Source organism: Kogia breviceps, chromosome 14, assembly GCF_026419965.1.
Source record: "Kogia breviceps isolate mKogBre1 chromosome 14, mKogBre1 haplotype 1, whole genome shotgun sequence".
Classification (NCBI taxonomy): domain Eukaryota; kingdom Metazoa; phylum Chordata; class Mammalia; order Artiodactyla; family Physeteridae; genus Kogia; species Kogia breviceps.
Window position 1 is genome coordinate 12498334 of NC_081323.1, and position 21120 is coordinate 12519453.

General features: G+C 44.3%; 1 long non-coding RNA gene across 11 annotated transcripts in view; it reads left to right on the forward strand.

Annotated features, from left to right (window-relative positions):
• The window catches only part of LOC136792499 (uncharacterized), an 86481-nt gene that overhangs the window by 13046 nt on the left and 52315 nt on the right, over window positions 1–21120 (forward strand). For all 11 annotated transcript variants that reach the window (XR_010836372.1, XR_010836368.1, XR_010836367.1 and 8 more), the window contains one exon: window positions 1878–2439. This is a non-coding gene — a long non-coding RNA (uncharacterized lncRNA). The remainder of the gene's footprint in view (window positions 1–1877; window positions 2440–21120) is intronic.

Below are 21120 nucleotides of genomic sequence, written 5' to 3' on the forward strand. Positions count from 1 at the left end.
GCACCGGTTTCTGATGTCGAATCCCTGCTTCCACCCTGGGCTCCCATAATCTGTTCTTCACAAGGACCCTGCTGGAACCTATGTCAGCTCACGCCCCGCCCCCTTTGAAGCCCCTTCCCCCATTTTCATCCATTTAGAATAAAATCTAAAGGAATGAGAGCCTAAATAAATAAAAAATAAGTATCTAGGGACTTCCCTGGTGGCCCAGTGGGAAAGACTTCGCCCTCCAAGGCAGGGGGTGCGGGTTCGATCCCTGGTCGGGGAGCTAAGGTCCCACATGCCTCGCGGCCAAAACAACCAAAACATAAAACAGAAGCCATATTGTAACAAATTCAATAAAGACTTTAAAACTGGTCCACATCAAAAAAAAAACCTTTAGAAAATTTATTTTAATTAATTAATTAATTTATTTATTTATATTTTTGGCTGCGTTGGGTCTTCATCACTTCGCACAGGCTTCCTCTCGCTGCAGAGAGCAGGGGCTGCTCTTCGTTGCAGTGCGCGAGCTTCTCCTTGCAGTGGCTTCTCTTGTTGCGGAGCACGGGCTCTAGCTGTGCGGGCTTCAGTAGGTGTGACACGTGGGCTTCAGTAGTTGTGGCTCGCGGGCTCTAAGGCGCAGGCTCAGTAGTTGTCGTGCACGGGCTTAGTTGCTCCGCGGCATGTGGGATCTTCCCCGACCAGGGTTAGAATCCGTGTCCCCTGCATTGGCAGGCAGATTCTTAACCACGGTGCCACCAGGGAAGTACCCACCCCCCCAAAAAAAAAAATCTTAAACAAAAAAAAAACTAAATAGAACAAGATCCTCACCATGGCCTTGCTTAATCTTTCCAGATCGTCCATCTACAGCAGCCTCCCCGACCCTTGCTATCTGACATTCCTTCCTCTCTTTATTTCCTACTTAGCATTTTTTTTCTCTTTGAAATTATTGCATGTATTCATATTCTAATGTGATTGTCTGTCTCCTCCACCCTTTGAGAGTAGGGATTGTGTCTGTCTTATTCACCACTGTAGCCCCAGGCCCTGGAATATTGCCGGGCAAAGGAAGTACTCGAAAGATATTTGTTGGAAACATGATTTGCTCTTAACATCTATTCTGCTTAAAGTTTGGGGGCAGGAACAGTTTTGCATTAGAAAAGGGATGGAGGTGATTATCCTTGTGAATCCAGCTGCAATTCCCATGTCTTGGTCTAAATCCACTTACCAGCCTGCTGTACATGTTGACACCAGTCTTCCTGCACCAGGAGCTCAAGGCCCATGAGTAGACGTGTGTGGAAGCACATAATCTTCGTGAGAGTCCTGTGCCTCTGTTTCCTCATTTGTCAAAAACAAATATAAAAATGGGCCTGTGTCCTTCAAGAGACTTTCTAGCCCTGGGTTCTGTGATTCTCAGGAAGGAGGGCTGGAGCTGCGGCTCATGTCTGCTGCCCTGGTCCAGGTGGGATGGAGCCAGGGAGAGGGTCATGCTGCGCCGTCCCCGCTGCCCTGTCCCCGCTTCCGGCCCTCTCAGAGCACTCCCAGGCATTAATTATCAGCCAGCTGAGTTTCTCTGGGTTCAGCCTTGTTTCCTGCTCTGTGAGCCAGGGCTAGAGAGAAACCAGAGAGAATTATTCCATCAGATGGAGCCATCAGTGGGCTGGTTTCTAAGGAAATCCCTCAGTCCTTCTCCTTCTGGCCCGGGGCCAGCGTTCCCTCCAGATGCTGAGGAAGTTGTTGGAAGGATATGAGACAAACTGATATAGTAAAAGCAATTATAGTAAAATGCTCAGGGTGGAATGTAGGTGGTGGGTATAATGTGTTCACTGTAAAATTCGTTTAAAATTTTTCAAAATAAAATGTCAGGGAAAAGTGACATGAAAAAAAATTTTTTTTTCTTTTAGTAAAAGACTTAAAGTAGCTGAGCCAAGAGCGTGCCTAGGGCACGGCCGATCTGACATCCTGTCTGCAGCACGGATGGACACCCCTCTTGGTCCCCATTCCCTGCTCATGGCCGCACCACTCTTTCTCTTCGTCTTCTCGTGGACCTTGGTTGGCAGCCGTCTCTGAAAACAGCTCATTAGTCCAGAGTGTTCAGAAACATCACTTTTGCTTCTGGATTTTTCTGCTGAATCTGAAAAGAGGAACTGGTCCCCAGGTGACCAAGGAGCCCCAGCCGCACACACCACAGCTGTGGAGAAGTGGTCGGGACCTCACTCAGGTCCAGCTGGAAAGACCCAAATGGATGTTTCCCTCTGAGGATTCCCAAACCCGACAAGAGGAGGGAAGAGGAATTTGACAAGAGGAAAAAGTGGCCAGAGACAGAGCAAGGGAGCTGGTGGGATGCAAAAACTTCCACGAGAGGCGTGAAGAAAGGAAATTGTGGTAGTGGGAGGGGGGGTGTGGAGACCCCCCATGTGCTGCAGTCAGAGATCCTGTGACAAAGGCGAGGATCCTTCCAAGGAGGTGAGTAAGCCCCATCTCTGGGTCTTCCTTCATTTTGCAGGTATTTATTGATGGTCTGTTATGTACCAGGCAGGGCAGTGGGTGCTGGGAAGAGCAGGTTTCTGTCCAGATGACCACTGTCACTTTTCTCCCTTGAAATCCCTTTCTGCACCCAATAGCCAGGGTGAGCCAGTTTAAAACCCATCTGACCTCAGGGCCTTTGCACTTGCTGTTCCCTGTGCCTGGACTGCTCTTCTCCCAGTTGTCTGTGTGGCTCACTCCTTTACCTCCTTCAGGTCTCTCCTCAGATGTTACCTTCTCAGTAAGGCCCTCCTTGGCTGCTCTGTTTAAAATTGTAGCCTCCCTCCCATCCCTGCCCATTCCCTGTCCTCCCTGTCGACACTTACCACTATCCGACATGATACGTATTTTATGTGTTTATTGATCTTACCTCATGAGAACGTCTGTCTCAGAAGCACTGTGCAGGCTTTGTTCGTGGCTATATCCTAGACACTAAAATAGTGCCTGGCATACAATAGGTGCTCATGTATATTTAAGGAATGAGAAAAAAAAATCCTTTCCCTCTGTTTTAAAGTATAGTGTATGAACAGAAAATTTGAGGTATGGTAAGGCCAACAGAAGATCGCTGCCATTGAAGAGGTAGTTTTTTTTACAGTTCCCAAGAGAAGCATGCCACCCACCGGGAAGTGCCTGGTAGGGTAGAGGTGGGGCGGGGGGGAAACTGTGGGCAGGAGCCTTGTTGTGTGGTTTCTGTTGAAAGGAGTAGAAGAAGGAGGGCAAGCAGGCTTAGGATTGTCTAGTTTGAATGGTTTTAGGGGGCTCTGGGGCAGAGGGTCTGTCTCTGGTGGTCTGATACTGGCCCTAGGGTGATTAGGGCAGGCGGATAGTGGCCTGGAGTGTGAGGGCCTGAAAAAGGAGGCGGTTGGGATGTGGGCTCTGGATTGGTTGGTTTGTAGTTGAAAAGTACACTCACAGGCAAGCTGTTTACTGTCTCTGGGAATTGGCCATCCCTGGGAGGGGCAGTCCCTCCAGGGTCAGCAAGGCCCAAGAATATAGAAAATAAAAGACAGGGTTAGTTCACCCTTCTCCTGCTGATAGCACTCCAGCTGTGTTTGGGGGCATGGCTTCTCCCTTATTCTCATTATAGTACGTTTGTGAAGGGTGGAATATGTGAGCCAAGCAAAGCCAGTCAGCCTATTCCACTCATCTAGCCCAGCAGTTGACTCAGAGACAGACATGTGACCCAGATCTGGTCACTGAGAGAGAAGTACTCAGGCTGAGAAAAGGATATAAGGATGGGTCATTGGGGACGGGGGCCCTGGAGGCTAAACTAAGCATGATAATCCTGTTTCCCTTTGTCAGTGATTGGTTAATGGTTGGGTGTGTACTTAGGGCCAGATAAAATACAGGGTGTCCAGTCATATTTGAATTTCTGACAATGAATAGTTTTTTAGTATAAATATGTCACAACCTAAATTCATGACTGAATGTATGTTTATTTGCTAAATCTGGCAACCCTAGTATAACCCACTCCGGGCCAAAAATACATAAGGAGATGTATAAGGGGGTATGGGTAGTGCAGCTGGCAGCTGGGTTCCATGAGGGACTTTGATCCCTGCTTAAGAGAGAGACAGCAAAGAGTCTGACATTCATTTCTTCCCTCTGTGAGATTGTGATGTTTGGAACTGTGCAGCCATCTTGAAACCATTAGGCATTAAGTTTGAGGACAGATGAAGATCTTTGATCAAAGGGACAGAAAGATTCCAGCTCCTTAATTACAACATTGTACTTCCAAACCCAGCCCCAGGAATGCCCCTCTCTGTACTTATTTTTATGTGAGATAATTAAATGTCTCTCTTGCTTAAGCCAGCAGTTCTCAATCTTGGCTGCATATTAGAAACACTTGGGGAGATTTTAAATACGTGGATGCCAATGCCATACTCCACAGCAATTGTCAGAAGTTCTGAGGACAGGACTCAGGCATTAGTGGGTTTTTAAAGCTCCCCAGGTGATTGTAATGTACAGCCCCTTGCTACTCAAAGTGTGGTCCCTGGACTTCGCCTGGGAGGATGTTATAGCCATGAGCCTAGACCTAATGAATTAGAAGCTGCTGTTTAACAAGGAACCCAGGAGATTTGCATGCGCATTAAAGTTTGGAAAGCACTGTCTTAAACCACTGTTAATTATTTACTCTATGCCTTGCAGCTGAACGAATCTTGATTCCCATTCAAATAGTCAGGACTCCAAGGCACTAAGGATTCCAGCCCCACAAGCGTTCCCTGTTCTCTGAAACAGCCAGATACACTGCATTCAGAGGTTTGGTGTCTTCGGGACAGTGTCCATCTCTAGTGCGGGCCACATGCGGCTTTTCTGGTGATCTCATTTTCACCAGAGCATGAACAGCTCCTGAACTTCTGTACATGAATAGTTTTCTCAACCATTTAGCCAAAAAGCTCCCCTCCTGTGGCCACTGAGGTGGGTCAGGTCACCCCTGGGGTCCTGTCTGGGAGCCAGTGAGGAAGGCTGTTGGCCACCCTAACACATCTGGTTTCCACCTGGCCAAATGCTGCTTGGGTACTGCTCTTGGTCTACAGAGGATGGCCCTGCTCATCAGCTCACACACATGGGAGCTGCTCATAAAATGATTCTAGGCTGGGATAGAATTTAACTAAGTCTCAAGCTGAGTCACGATAGGCAAAGCTATGGGCCAGGTTTTTCATAAGATGAAGCTATAGGTAAGAAGGTGGGGCCACTAAGGGATGTGGACTCGTTTTTCAAACTCATTAAGAGCATGAAGCATTCAAGCCAGAGTGGTCTGTAGGTGAAGAGAAGTCCCTGCTTCTGTGGGAAATGATGTCTAAGAACAGGTAATGTCTGCCCTTGGACAGGATGGGCTGAGAATATTCCCCATCCAGCCTAAATCAAGAGACTGGAAACCACCCTTGTGATGCAGGTCTCAGCACTTAAATTCACCAATTCCAGACCAGTGGAGAGAAAAGTTATCCCCAAATCAAGGTGACTGACCTCCAAATATCAGTGGACATCCTCTGTATTTAATTGCCTTTGTAAATACATTAACTGTATCTTTAAGATCATTGAATGTGAACCACATTCTGGGCAGACAGACACACAAAAGTTCATATGGGATTGGTTCAAGATGGCAGAATAGAAGGACGTGTGCTCATGCCCTCTTGCGAGAGCACCAGAATCACAACTAACTGTTGAACAGTCATCGACAGGAAGACACTGGAACTCACCAAAAAAGATACCCCACATCCAAAGACAAAGGAGAAGCCACAATGTGACGGTACAAGGGGCACAATCACAGTAAATTCAAATCCCATAACTGCTGGGTGGGTGACTCACAAACTAGAGTACATTTACACCACGGAAGTCCACCCACTGGAGTGAAGGTTCTGAGCCCCATCTCTGGCTTCCCAATCTGGGGGTCCAGCAACGGGAGGAGGAATTCCTAGAGAATCAGACTTTGAAGGCTAGCGGGATTTGATTGCAGGACTTCGACAGGACTGGGGGAAACAGAGACTCCACTCTTGGGGGGCACACACAAAGTAGTGTGTGCATCGGGACCCAGGGGAAGGAGCAGTGACCCCATAGGAGACTGAACCAGACCTACCTGCTGGTGTTGGAGGGTCTCCTGCAGAGGCAGGGGGTGGCTGTGTCTCACCGTGAGGACAAGGACACTGGCAGCAGAAGATCTGGGAAGTATTCCATGGTGTGAGCCCTCCCGGAGTCCGCCATTAGCCCCAGCAAAGAGCCCAGGTAGACTCCAGTGTTGGGTCACCTCAGGCCAAACAGCCAACAGGGAGGGAACCCAGCCCCACCCATCAGCAGACAAGTAGATTAAAGTTTTACTGAGTTCTGCCCACCAAAGCAAGAGCCAGCTCTATCCTTCACCAGTCCCTCCCATCAGGAAACTTGCACAAGCCTCTTAGATAGCCTCATCCACCAGAGGGAAGACAGAAGAAGCAAGAAGAACTACAACCCTGCAGCCTGTGGAACAAAAACCACATTCACAGGAAGATAGACAAGATGAAAAGGCAGAGGGCTATGTACCAGATGAAGGAACACGATAGAACCACAGAAAAACAACTAAATAAAGTGGAGAGAGGAAACCTTCCAGAAAAAGAATTCAGAATAATGATAGAGAAGATGATCCAAGACCTTGGAAAAAGAATGGAGGCAAAGATCGAGAAGATGGCAAGAAATGTTTAATAAAGACCTAGAAGAATTAAAGAACAAACAGAGATGAACAACACAATAACTGAAATGAAAAATACACCAGAAGGAATCAGTAGCACAATGACTGAGGCAGAAGAACAGATAAATGGCCTGGGAGACAGAATGGTGGAATTCATTGCTGTGGAACAGAATAAAGAAAAAAGAATGAAAAGAAATGAAGACAGCCTAAGAGACCTCTGGAACAACATTAAATGCAACAATGTTCGCATTATAGGGGTCCCAGAAGGAGAAGAGAGAGAGAAAGCACTGGAGAAAATATTTGAAGAGATTATACTTGAAAACTTCCCTAACATGGGAAAGGAAATAGCCACCCAAGTCCAGGAAGCGCAGAGAGTCCCATACAGGATAAACCCAAGGAGAAACACGCTGAGACACATAGTAATCAAATTGTTAAAAATTAAAGACAAAGAAAAATTATTGAAAGCGGCAAGGGAAAAATGACAAATAACATACAAGGGAACTCCCATAAGGTTAACAGCTGATGTCTCAGCAGAAACTCTACAAGCCAGAAGGGAGTGGCATGATATACTTAAAGTGATGAAAGGGAAGAACTTACAACCAAGATTACTCTACCTGACAAGAATCTCATTCAGATTCGATGAAGAAATCAAAACCTTTACAGACAAGCAAAAGCTAAGAGAATTCAGCACCACCAAACCAGCTCTACAACAAATGCTAAAGGAACTTCTCTAAGTGGGAAACACAAGAGAAGAAAAGGACCTACAAAAACAAACCCAAAACAATTAAGAAAATGGTAAGGGGAACATACATACCGATAATTACCTTAAACATGAATGGATTAAATGCTCCAACCAAAAGACACAGGCTTGCTGAATGGATACAAAAACAAGACCCATATATATGCTGTCTACAAGAGACCCACTTCAGACCTAGGGACACATTCAGACTGAAAGTGAGGGGATGGAAAAAGATATTCCATGCAAATGGAAATCAAAAGAAAGCTGGAGTAGCAATACTCAATATCAGATAAAATAGACTTAAAGAATGTTACAAGAGACAAGGAAGGACACTACATAATGATCAAGGGATCCATCCAAGAAGAAGATATAACAATTATAAATATATATGCACCCAACCTAGGAGCACCTCAATACATAAGGCAACTGCTAACAGCTATAAAAGAGGAAATCAACAGTAACACAATAATAGTGGGGGACTTTAAACACCTCACTTACAGCAATGGACAGATCATCCAAAATGAAAATAAATAAGGAAACAGAAGCTTTAAATGACACAATAGACCAGATAGATTTAATTGATATTTATATGATATTTATTTATTCCATCCAAAAACACATTACACTTTCTTCTCAAGTGTGCACGGAACATTCTCCAGGATAGATCACATCTTGGGTCACAAATCAAGCCACAGTAAATTTAAGAAAATTGAAATCATATCAAGCATCTTTTCTGACCACAATGCTATTAGATTAGAAATGAATTACAGGGAAAAAAAAACGTAAAAAACACAAACACGTGGAGGCTAAGCAATACATTACTAAATAACCAAGAGATCACTGAAGAAGTCAAAGAGGAAATAAAAAAATACCTAGAGACAAATGACAATGAAAACACAATGATCCCAAACCTATGGGATGCAGCAAAAGCAGTTCTAAGAGGGAAGTTTATAGCTATACAATCCTACCTCAAGAAACAAGAAAAATCTCAAATAAACAATTTAACCTTACACCTAAAGGAATTAGAGAAAGATGAACAAACAAAACCCAAAGTTAGCAGAAGGAAAGAAATCATAAAGATCAGAGCAGAAATAAATGAAATAGAAGCAAAGAAAACAGTAACAAAGATCAATAAAACTAAAAGCTGTTTCTTTCAGAAGATAAGTAAAATTGATAAACCATTAGCCAGACTCATCAAGAAAAAGAGGGAGAGGACTCAAATCAATAAAATTAGAAATGAAAAAGGAGAAGTTACAACAGACACCACAGAAATACAAAGCACCCTAAGAGACTACTACAAGCAACTCTATGCCAATAAAATGGACCACCTGGAAGAAATGGACAAATTCTTAGAAAGGTATAACCTTCCAAGACTAAACCAGGAAGAAATAGAAAATGTGAACAGACCAATCACAAGTAATGAAATTGAAACTGTGATTTAAAATCTTCCAACAAACAGAAGTCCAGGACCAGATGGCTTCACAGGCGAATTCTATCAAACATTTAGAGAAGAGCTAACACCCATCCTTCTCAAACTGTTCCAAAAAATTGCAGTGGAGGGAACAATCCCAAAGTCATGAGTGAAATTGAAAAGTCATAGTGAAATTTCACTATGAGTGAAATCATAGTGTTTGTCTTTCTCTGACTTATTTCAACTAGCATAATGCCTTCAAGGTCCATCCATGTTGTAGCAAATGGGAAGATTTCATTTTTTTAATGGCTAAGTAGTATTCCAGTGTATATATTTCATGTTCTTCTTGATCCATTCATCCACTGATTGGCACTTAGGTTGCTTCCATATCTTGGTATTGTAAGTAATGCTGTGATTATAGTTTTCAGTGTACAGGTCTTTCACCTACTTGGTTAAATTTATTCCTAGGTATATTATTCTTTTTGTTGTGATTGTAAATGGGATTGTTTTCTTTTTCTTTTTTTTTTTTTTTTTTTTGTGGTACGCGGGCCTCTCACTGTTGTGGACTCTCCCGTCGCGGAGCACAGGCTCCCAACGCGCAGGCTCAGAGGCCATGGCTCAAGGGCCCAGCCGCTCCGCGGCATGTGGGATCCCCCCGGACCCGGGCACGAACCCGTGTCCCCTGCATCGGCAGGAGGACCCTCAACCACTGCGCCACCAGGGAAGCCCCCGGGATTGTTTTCTTAATTTAATCTTTCTGATAGTTCATTACTAGTGTATAGGAAAGCAACAATTTCTGCACATTTTAATCTTGCATTCTGCAACTTTACTGTATTCATTTATTATTTCTAATTGTTTTTGGTGGAGTCTTTGGTGTTTTCTATATATAAAATCATGTCATCTGTAAATAGTGACAGTTTTACTTCTTCCTTTTCAATTTGGATGCCTTTTATTTCTTTTTCTTGCTCCATTGCTCTTGCTAGGACTTCCAATACTATGTTGGATAAGTGTGATGTAAATGAACATCCTTGTCTTGTTCCTGATATTAGAGAGATAGCTTTCAGTTTTTCACCATTGAGTATGATATTAGCTATGGGTTTGTCATATATGTCCCTTATTATGTTGAGGTATGTTCCTTCTATACCCACTTTATTGAGAGTTTTTTAAAAATCATAAATGGGTGTTGAATCTTGTCAAATGCCTTTTTGCATCTATTGAGATGACCATATCTCTATCCTTCATTTTGTTAATATGGTGTATCACATTGATTGATTAGAAGATGTTAAACCATTCTTAAATCTCTGGAATAAATCCCATTTGATCGTGGTGTATGATCCTCTTAATGTATTGTTGTATTTGGTTTGCTACTATTTTGTTAAGAATTTTTTTGCATCTATGCTCATCAGAGATATTGGCCTATGCTTTTTTTGTGTGTTCTTTTTGTTTGGTTTTGGAATCAGAGTGATGTTGGCCTCATAAAATGAGTGAGAAAGCATCCCCTTCTCTTCAGTTTTTTGGAACAATATGAGAAGGATAGGTATTAAATCTTTTTTGAATGTTTGGTAGAGTTTACCTGTGAAGCTGTCTAGTCCTGGACTTTTGTTTTTTGGGAGCTTTTTGCTTACTGTTTCATTCTCTGTATTAGTGATCCGTCTAGTCAGATTTTCTGTTATTTCATGATTCAGTCTTAGAAGGTTGTGTGATTCTAAGAATTTGTCCATTTCTTCTAGGTCATCCAATTTGTTGGCATATAGCTGTTCATGATATTCTCTTATTATCCTTTGTGTTTCGGTAGTATCCATTTTTATTTCTCCTCTTATTTATCGGAGCCTTCTCTTTTTTTCCCTTAGTGACTTTAACTAAAGGTTTGTCAATTTTGTTTATCTTTTCAGAGAACCATCTCTTAGTTTCATTGATCTTTGTTATTGTCTTTTTAGTCTCTATTTCATCTATTTCCACTCTGATCTTTATTACTTCCTTCCTCCTAATGACTTTGGGATTCATTTCTTTTTCTTTCTCTAGTTCCTTTAGGTGTAAGGTTAGATTTATTTGAGATTTTTCTTGTTTCTCTAGGTACTCCTGTATTGCTAGATACTTCCCTTTTAGTACCACTTTTGCTGTAGCCTATAGATTTTGGTTTGTTGTGTTTTCATTTTTGTTTGTCTTTGGGTAATTTTCAGTTTCTCCTTTGATTTCTTTGTTGACCCAATAGCTGTTCAATAGCATGTTGATCAGTCTCCACACATTTGTGATTTTTCCAGCTTTCCTCTTGGAGTTGATTTCTAGTTTCATACCATTCCGATTAGAAAAGATGCTTGATGTGATTTCAACGTACTTAATATATTGAGATTTGTTTTGTGTTCCAAAATATGGTCTATCCTTAAGAAAGTTCTGTGTGCACTTAGGAAGAATCTGTATTTTGCTGCATTTGGATGGAATGTCCTGTACAAATTTATCAAATACATCTGGTTTAATGTTTCATTTAAGGCCACTCTTTCCTTGTGTACTTTCTGTCTAAATGATCTATCCATTGATATAAGTGAGATATTAAAGTCTCCTACTATTCTTGTGTTGCTGTCAATTTCTCCCTTTAGGTCTGTTAATAACTGTTTTATATACATCAGTGCCCCTCTGTTAGGTGCATATATATTAATAACTGTTATGTCTTCTTGATTAGTTGTCCCCTTTATCATTATGTACTGTCCATTTTTGTCTCTTATTACCTTTTGGGGCTTGAAGTCTATTTTTTCTGATATGAGTATGGCTATACCCACTTTCTTTCGGCTGCTATTTTCTTGAAGTATCATTTTCCATCCCTTCACTTTGAACCTATGTTTGTCTTTAGAGCTGAGTTGGGTCTTCTGGAGGCAGCATATAGTTGGGTCTTGTTTTTTATCCAGCCAGCCACTCTGTGTCTTTTGATTGGTAAGTTCAACCCATTTACATTTAGGGTGATTATTGAGAGATGAGGACTTAGTACTGCCATTGTATTTGTTTTCTGGTTGCTCTGTATTGTTTCTTTTTTCTTGTGTTTCTGTCTACCATTTTGGTTTGGTGGTTTTCTATGATATTTTTCTCAGTTTCCTCTTTTTTAAATGTTTTGTTTCTGTAGATTTATGTTTTATATTTATCATGAGGTTTATATAAAATGTCTTGTAGATAAAATAGTCCTTTCCCTGCTGATAGCGTCTTACCTTCATGTATCTATACAAATTCTATCCTTTTCCTCTTCCCCTTTTGTTTTTTTGTTGTCTCAATGCGTTCCTTCTTATAGTGTGAGTTTGTTGCCAAATTGAAGTGGCTATAGTTATTTTTTCCTGCCTTTCCCCTCCTTTAACCTTTATGTTACAATAAAGTATTCAAAACCCTATTTTGTTTCAGAGTTGCAATTTTCTGATTCTGTCTACTTATCACCTTACTCAGTTTTGTGTAATACTGCCTTTTTGTTTCAGGTAGAAGAGCTCCTTTCAACACTCCTTGTAAGGCGGGTCTAGCGTTAATGAACTCCCTCAGCTTTTGTTTGTCTGGGAAAGTCTTTATTTCTCCTTCCTATCTGATTGATAACTTTGCTGGATAGAGTATTCTTGGGTGATAATTTTTATCTTTCAGTATTTTGAAAATGTCATTCCACTTCTTCCTGGTCTGTAGAGTTTCTGCTGTGAAATCTGCTGATAGCCTAATGTAGTGTGTTTTTGTTGTTTTGTATTGTAGGTTACCATTCTTTTTTCCCTGGCAGCCTTTAAAATTCTTTTTGTCATCAGCTTTTGACAATTTTAATATCATGTGTCTTGGAGAAGATCTTTTTGCATTGAGGTAAAAGGCGTTCTCTTAGCTTCATGGACTTGTATATCCAGTTACTTCCCCAGGTTTGGGAACTGCCTACCTATTATTTCTTTAAATAAACTCTGTTCCTTTCTCCCCCTTTTCCCCTTCTGGGATACCCATTACCCTAATGTTGTCCTTCCTAAAAGAGTCAGATAGTTCTCATAGAATTTCCTCTTTTTAAACATATTTTGTTTCTCTTTCCTCTTCTACCCGTATCATTTCTAGATTTCTGTCTTTGAGCTTGCTAATTCTCTCTTCCATATGGTCTGCCCTATTTCCAATGCTTTGTAATGCATTCTTTATCTAATTTATTGAGTTCTTTAGCTCCAGAATTTCTTTTTGGTTCTTTTTCAGGGTTTTAATCTCTTTGGTAAATACTTTAGTATTTATTAATTTGATGCTTTTCTGAGTTTTCTTATAGCTCATTGAGTTTCTTTATGACAGCTATTTTGAATGTCAGTTAGATCGCAGCATTCTGTGACTTTAAGTTTGGTTTCTGGAGAACTGTTGTTTTATTTTTGTGGTGCATTGTTACTGTGGTTCTTCATGGTCCTCAATGAGTTGTTCCTCCGCCAGTGCATTTGAAGAAGTGGACAACTTTCTGCTTGTTTCTGAGCTGCCCCTGCTTATCTCTGAGAGTTGGCACTTCCTTACTCCACCACCTCTGGCAGAGGTGTCATTCTGTGGCCCCGTGCCCTCATTATTGCTCCTTGTAACCCTGCAGTTGTTGGTGCCTTCCTGCTGCCAGGGTTGCTGACGTTGTCGCCTGGGGCCCTGGGATGGCGGGCTCTTCCATTGTGTCCCTGAGTCGCAGGGGATTTTGCCACTGCAGGAGGAGGGTAGGGTGGGGGAAAGCCAGAGTCACCCAGGGGCCTCTGCCATGTCCAGTGTGGTAGGGTTTGTGGGCTCCACCACTTGGGGGGGGCGGTGAAGGACTGGAGTCATGGGCACCTCAGTGGCTGGAGGGATGGGGTCCCACTGCTGCTGCTGCCCAGTTACCTGTATCCACAGGTGCCACTGTGGTTGGGAGGCTGGAGTTGTATGCGTTGTCCCCGCTGCCACCACTGGGTTCTCTGGGGCTGCAGACTCAGCTGCTGTGGCCAGAGGTCTGGAACTGCAGGCACCACGTCCACTGTTCCCCCAGTTCTGCCTTCTCTATGTGTTCTAGTCCACCCACCTTTAGATGTACAGATGTGTGGAATTCTCTGGTGCCCTAGTGTGTTGGGCAGAGGTGCCTTGTTGCATTGTGGCTCTCTTCCTGGCTGGAGATTGAAGAGGGGAGACAAAAGTGAGGTTTCCTTCTGCCATGTTGCTGACGTCAGTCCTCAAATGTAACATATTACTAATGTTCCAGGGGGACTCCTAGATTGAAAAAGAGGAAACCAAAATGACACAACAAATATACCCAAAGCCTAAGCCTCACATCCACCCCTCAGCTATGGCACGTCCATAAACTTGGCGTGACAAAGGAAGATCCCTCATGTGCAAACGTCCAACATGTCATTTCTCAAGTCCTCCTGCTACCATTGCCCTTTGAGCTACTTACGAGGACACCAAATCACACACCTGGACGGGCTGTTGTGATGACTTTTCTCTCCTTTCTGACAAAAGAGGACAAGCAACAGGGTCAGGGATCTTCGGGTCTGTCCTCCTCACCACCCTTCCTTATATGTATGAATGGCTTTAATTCAATTAAAACCCTCCAGTGGTTCTCTAATGTCAGGTGGAATTACAGTAAGAAATCCTCTTCACTATTAATCACAAGATGAACAGATCTGGAAAGAGACACTGGGTGTCCTCCAGGGAAAGCCCATCCTCCCTGCTTCTCTGGCCCCCAGAGAACCTGCCCAAGAGCAGCCTCCCTTCTCTGCCCCAAAGGAAGGGAGAGCAGCACTGTGGGAAAGAGGCAGGGGACAGATGGAGGGGCATGTGGGAGGGCCTCCCGACATGCACAGGTGTGCAAAGACCCAGAGTCAAACGTAAGCTGAATCTTATGAGCAAACCGGCACTCAGAGAGGTAACAGGTCTTGTCCAAGGTCACAAGGGTGACAAGTGGGGTTTGGACCCAGATGAAGCTGTGCCCGGCTTTGGGACACAAAGCCATCCCACTGTACCAGTGACTTTTCTAACTGGGCCCTCAGAGGCCATGGAGGTGCCGCAAGGCCATGGGGATTGGCCAGGGGTAGGATCTGACTTTTAACTATTTTTTATGTTGGGTTGTAGATGAGACTTCATTGGGATAAAAGTGTGTGAGTGCGTGTGCATGTGTGGAAGGGCAGTGGAGGGTAGTAGGGTTGCCAGACAAAATACAGGAATCCCAGTTAAATTTGACTTTCAGATAAACACCAGTCGTTTTTTAGTATAACCATGTCTCATGTAATTATTGGTACATATTTATACTAGAAAGTATTCTTTATCTGAAATGCAATTTTCTCCCCCTATATCTGGCAGCCTGTGTTTGTGTATGTGTAGGGGCAAAAAAGTTTTGAAAACCACTGTATTACCACACTGCCTTCCTTCAGGCCCCAAGTTCATGAGGCCTCACTGCCCCAGGCTGAGCCCTGCCCACAGTTTTGGCTCCACCTCTCTCTCCCCATCCAGGAAACACAATAATAGAGGCAGGGCAAATAGGCTCACAATAGAAATGGGGGCTGTGGGCTGGGCTGAGTTGGTGTCACTTGATTACTTTTCCCACTGTTGCTGTTCAGAGACCAGACATGGTGACGTCTGTGTGTTTTGCTCCTTTTCTTTTGTTAGGGAGGAGGGGAAGATCTCTTTCTTGAGTATTGCCGTGTGTTCGTGTATGCTTGTATTTATGCGTGTGTTTGTATGTGAGTGCCTGTGTGTATGCACGTGTGCCTGTGTGCACGTGTAAGCTCGTGTGTGTGTCCACTGCAGGCAGATGCTGTGGATCGGGGTCAGGATGTAACTCATCAGCTCAGACACTCACAGGTCGCAGGGTCTGCAAAGTTCCCTCTGGCCATGTTTCTTTCCTATAGCTCATTCCACAGTTCTTGGGGTCTGAGGCCTCAGCCTAAATTTTCCAGGTTCTCTCCAGGCAGGTGGGGACTCCTGGCCCCATTCAGGAGTTCAGGGTCCGCCTGGGAAACACAGGGGCCACGGGCTCAGATGCCCCCCAGCCTGGGAAGTCACTCAGCCATGACTGGGTGGGAACCTGGGTGGGGCCTCTGGAATTCTCAGAACTTTCCACCTCCTGATTCAGCAGCCCCTGCCTGGCTCCAACCCCACCAGCCTTTCTCCTCCGTGTCCCTCCTCACCCTGATGGCATCTCTCTCCGTGATCTCCTGGTCCTGGCTGGATAATCAGGCTTTTCACGCCACTCCCCACCTCCTTGTTGGTTTAACCTCAGGGGGACCTTTCCCTTGATTTGCATAAACCTCATTTCTTCCTTCTGCATCCTTCTTGGAGGCATTTTGTGGAGAAAACCTGACTTACACCCAGTGACAAAAGTAATTGCTGTTGCTGTGTGTATATCTTTGCATCAAGAGGCTGAAATACAATCTGAGCCATTTTTGTCCTGGTACTTTCTGGCTGAGTGTGGGTTGGAGCTTTGAGCAGATTGGATTTTATCGGGGTTATAAAAGTCGAGCTTTTAACGTGTCTCAAACAAATCGATGTGAAGAGGAGAAACGTTAAAAGTAGGAAAAACGTGGCCTGGGATGCATTTGGACGCTCCAGAGCACAAGGGCGTAGGACTAGAGCAAGGGGCTTTAATGGTTCAAAAAATGGGGCCAAAACTTATTTCCAGGAGAACAGAAAAGGCTGCAGGGTCTCCCTCAGGGGGTTGTGATCAACTTCTCAGCTCCTGAATGGGGACAGTCCTGCACGGGTTTCATAACAAAATCCTAGCATCATCCATAGAATACACACTTGTGGTTAATTCTGCCCGAACTTTCAGTTAAACCCAAGGTGTCTTGTTGGTAGAAATGCAATAACATTGGAGAAAAACTGTTTATGTGTCTCGAGATATTACGATTATGAAAAAACAGCAACATAAACTTCCATTAAGTCAGATGAAAGTTAATCGTGTTTCATGCTGCCTCCCTGGGCCAGTGCTCTGGCACAGACATGATTAACTTCAGCCGAGTAGGGCTCATCTTTGCAGCGCAGTACATATTTTCTCCCTTAATTACAAATAATTGTAAAGTGTAATTTATACTAATGCCCAATGCCTAAAAGTGTGTGTTCAGGAATAAAGGGTTAGTTTGGGAGGTGGAAAATTATAAACAGGAATAACTGCAGCCTCTTGGGGGCTGGAGACCAATGAGATTTAATCAGACTTCTTATCAGTGAAAGACAGTGGGGCAGCATCCAGTTAAGACACTGTTCTAAGAGCACAGATAACAGTGACGATTTGTCTAGCTGCTTAACTGTCCATGAATAGCTCGCTTTTGTAAGTGGACGTGAAAGATTAAACACATGGATTTTACTGTGTGATGAAACAGACACCAAGTGGCGTTAGTCCCCAAGGAACTGAGTATTCAGATGAGTACTACAGCCCCCGGCAGCACAGCTGCAGATCTCCGTGGACAAGGCAGAGCTTGTGGGTCTCTGGGGGATGATAGTTTTCTAAAGGGGAAAGCAGGGTCCACATGACCGTAAATGCAATTCAATTTCATCTGTCTTGAGAGCACACCTCGTTTTACAATCACCTTTCAGAAAGTGCGCTTGTGAGATGATTAATGTTGGTGGCGTTTAGCAAAAGCAGAGCAGTCCCGGGGCTGACATTGTCACTAACCTGGACTCTGATCCTACTGACTGGTGACTCCTTAGCTGACCTCCCTGGGCCTCAGTTTCCTCATCTTGAGAATGGGATGATATTGAGGGTATTGCAGGTTGTCACGTGGACTAGGTGAGATTAACCGGGATAAAATGCATGCAGGATGCCTGGGGCACAGAAGGTGTACAACGAGTGTTCATTGAATCAGAATTGGAAAGGTGCAAAAAAAAAAAAAAAGAATCGGAAATGGATTGTTATGGGCCCTGAGAGACTCCTTGAGAGTCTGCAAAATTGGACTGAAAATCCAGGGCAGTTGGTCCAGAAATCTAAAGCCCTACTATCAACCTTCTAAAAGTTTCCCCTGTGGATAAGGAATCAGTGTGGCCTGAGTATAGCTGCATTCACTCAGCCTTGTAAGGAATCATAAGCCAGGCCATACGGGCTCTTGGTGGTGTCTGTTTAGACTGTAAGCGGGTTGAGGGCTTGTTTCTTTTCTTTGAACAGAGACCACACCCCCAGGCGCCACTAGCAGACACCATTTTGGACCAAAGGCCACAGGCTGTCTGCCTCAGCCTGGATGTAGGCAACAGTGAAAGACCCCCAAACAGGCATTGTTCTTAGGTTACCCACTGGCTGAGTTCTGCTCTAGCAGTGCATTTCAGAACAGGAAGCCAGGCCTTCCCTGGGGGAAATGCTTTGATCAGGGGTTATTAGAGCATGCAGCCGCCTTGCACATCTTCCGTGAGATGCTTGTTCATTTGACAAATGTTTATTAAGTTGTTCAGCACCAGGCCTTAGCAAACATGGCGGTATAGGGTATGATCCTCTTCTAGGGTTGCCAGATACAATACAGGACAGCCAGTTAAATTTACACTTCAGATAAACAATGAGTACTTTTTAAGTATAAACACAAGTGTGTCCTCTGCTAAACCTGCCAACCCTATCCTGCTCGCAAGGGCTTAGAGCATTCTCCCGTCGTCGATTCTGTTGACATTTGGGGACAGATAACTCTTTGTTGTGGGGCTGGTCCTATGATTTGTCAGATGTTCAACAGCATCCCTGGCTTCTACCCACTAGATGCTAGTAGCAGCATCTCCTGAGCTGTGATAACCAAATACGACTCCAGATACTGCCAGTGTTTTTCAGGGGACATAGCCGTCCCTGGCTGAGAACTGCTGGGTTAAAGTCTAGTAGGTAAAATGGATATAACCAGTGAGCATGATAAAGAGTTTGTGGCAGCAACTACTGGTCACTGCCCCAATATCCAATGCCCCCTCTTCTTTGGAAATAGAAATCTGCTTTTTGGGGGTGCATGTTGAACTTTCAAAAGCCTCTTGAGACTCAAACTGCAATGGAATGGATGCTGCAATGAAAGCAGATTGGCAGAGTGTCAGCTGCACCTTGGTGGGTTCTGACCAGACAGCTGTTGTAACCCTGTAGAAAGGGACTTCCTTGTGAAGTGGCCAGACTCTGTCCACTATATCCTGTTCTCAGAATCACTGACTTAAAGAAGGAATTCAGAGGGTGGAGGTTAGTCTCTCAGAACCTGGGATCATGGAAGTAAACTCAGAGCAGAACATTTGATCATTTCTTTCCCCCAGACAACAATGGCTCCTGCTTAAGGAAATAGATCATCACTGCTCTAAGCCAATCAGTACAATCCCAGGATGAGCATGTGAGCAGTTCTGGCCAAGGAGGTGGAAAAGGAAGTCTCCCAAGGCTTCGCAGAAAGACTTTTCTCTCCATTAAATCAAGAGGTCCTCAAAATGTGGAGACCCCGGCCGCCTGTCCCCTCTTTGCTTTAGAGGCTGTCATCTGAGGTCATGATGCTTGGGGTTACGACAGCCCTATTTTAATTCTGGGCAGAGACTTTACTAACCTGAAGGCTGAGAAGGAGGCAGATAGCCTGAGCCGCTGAACCAATCCCAGAAACTCTTGTTAAGTAAACAGTAAATGTCCTCAGAACATTGTTATTTATGGCCAGAAGACTCCCCAGCAGAGCCAAGCTCATGCTGTCAACGGTAATATAAGTTCAACTGTATCAGTTTCCTGAGGGAGCTGTAGCTAATCACCACAAATTTAGTGACTTAACAAATTTACTCTCCTATAGTTCTAGAGGGCAGAATTTGGAAATAAGTCTTATGGGACTAAAATCGAGGTGTCTTGGGGCTGGTTCCTTCTGAAGGTTCCAGGAGAGAATCTGTTCCTTGCCTCTTGCAGCTTCTAGAGGCTGCCTGCGTTCTTTGGCTGCATCAATCTAATCTCTGCACCCCTTCTCACACTACCTTCTCCCTCTTACAAAGACCCATTGATTACACTGGGCCCACCTGGATAATCTAGGATCATCTCCCCAACTCAAGATCCTTAGCTTGATCATATCTGCAAAGTCCTTCTTTACCCTGTAAGGAAATGTTGACAAAATCTGTGGATTAGGATATGAGCATCTTTAGAGGGCCATCATTCAGCCTACCAAGACAAAGATACCGTGCCGCTAACCTACCGGTAGCGTGAACCTTGCCGAATCTCTTTCCCGTTCTGTGCCTCAGTTTCCCCATCTGTAATTCAAGGTTCTCTTCCTTCATTTACCATCTCTAGGCAGGTGGTCTCAATAACTCACACCTCTTCTCTGGGTTCCAGACCCCTGGACCTAGTTAGGGACGATTAGTTAGGCTTTCTGACATTTCCACTAGGATATTCCAAATGCAGCTCAACTCAGCCTAAGATGCTACCCGTGATCTCCTGCCCCCGTCCCATCCATGCTCCTCTGCGGTGTTTGTCTTCTCAGAGAATGGCACCTTCACCCATCTATTTGCCTAAGTCAGGAATATCCTCTTCCTCATTTCCATCATGTTATCCATTACGTATGCCTGTTGATTTCACTTCCTATGTGTGATGTGTTTAGAAAAAAACACCGGCCACCAATTCTCCAACTGGGTGGAGAATTCAATTCAATTCAGATACTAACTACCCAGAGTTGGCACCGACCCACTGGCTGTGAAATGGGGCTTCCCACAACCCCTTCCTCGGGTCTGATAATTTCCAAGCACAGCTTCATAGAACTCAGGAAAACACTTTATTTGCGTTTACAGTTTATGATAAAGGATAAAACTCAGGAATAACCAAATGGAAGAGATACATAGGACAAGGCATGGGGAGAGGGGTGTGGACCTGCCCTGCCCTCTCCTGGGACACCACCCTCCCAGCACTTTGATGTGGTCATTGACCGGACGCTCTTGAACATCTTTGTTTGAGAGTGTTTATAACCCAGCTGCACGCTCCCCTCCCCAGATTCCCAGAGGTCAGAGGATGGGGCTGAGTTTCCACCCTCTAATCCTGTTTGGTTCTTCTGGTGACCGGCCAGCATCCTGAAGCTCTCTGGGGACCCCACCCTAAGTCACCTCATTAGCATAAAATCGGGTGCACTCAAAAGGGGATTCTTATGAATAGCAAAACACTCCCAAGAGCTATTGGGTCTCTGGGCCAGTAACGGGGGACAAAGACCAAATACACTTTTTATTATGTCACGCTCTGTATCAGCCGCAACGGCCCCTCCATCTTCGCCAGCACCCCCGTTGCCCGGGCTGGCTCCACCTCTCGCCTGGACCTTCGCATCAACCTCCTGATTAGGCTGCAGGCATCCCGCTGGCATTGCTCAAGTCCACCCTCTATAGCAGCAGCTGGAGCGGGCTTCTCAGACTGCAAAGCAGATCAAAGCCATTCCCATTTTTCTCCCTCAGTAATCGATG